Here is a 596-nt window from a genome sequence, read left to right as displayed (position 1 = left end):
GTCCTGCGGCGCGGCACGAGAGCCGCGAGGCTGCTCCTGCCCTCCAGTTAATCACCAGGGCAGCGCTCGCACCCGGATCTCGCCCGGCACCGAGGGATTCCTGCCGCTGACGTGGGGCTGGGCAGGAGGCAGCGGGGTGTTTCCCTTCCGCCCGGCGGCGTTGCTGAGCCGGGTCGAAGGGCTCTGGGGACGGCTGGGAGGAAGGTGAGGTCTCATTAGCGAAGGTTTTGACACCCGTCGTCGTGTTTGCGCGGTTGGGCTGAGAGAACCTGACCTGGATGAGGCCCCCGCTGTGCTACGAGCAGAAACAATTCCTGCCCTGAAAAGGCAGCTGGACAGAGCGATAAATCAACAGCAGAAGCCAAATGTCAAAGCTGCTGTTCAGAGGGAATTGTTTAAATTGATCCTGCCTCCGTCCGCTCTGACACGCAGAGGAGAGGGAGCGGCGGGGCGAGTTTGCATTTCAGATGCGCTGTGGTTTTTCTTTCCGATGGCCGCTAAGATAAATATTCTCATTTTCAAGCAAACCTTTCTCGCTAAAAAAGTGCCTGGTTGGTGTTGAAGGGCTGACACCGCGACACGCTGGTGGCTCCCAG

This window comes from Pterocles gutturalis, unplaced genomic scaffold (assembly GCF_000699245.1).
Source record: "Pterocles gutturalis isolate BGI_N339 unplaced genomic scaffold, ASM69924v1 scaffold21457, whole genome shotgun sequence".
Classification (NCBI taxonomy): Eukaryota; Metazoa; Chordata; class Aves; order Pterocliformes; family Pteroclidae; genus Pterocles; species Pterocles gutturalis.
The sequence above is the reverse complement of the archived record's forward strand: the minus strand, read 5'-3'. Positions refer to the sequence as shown.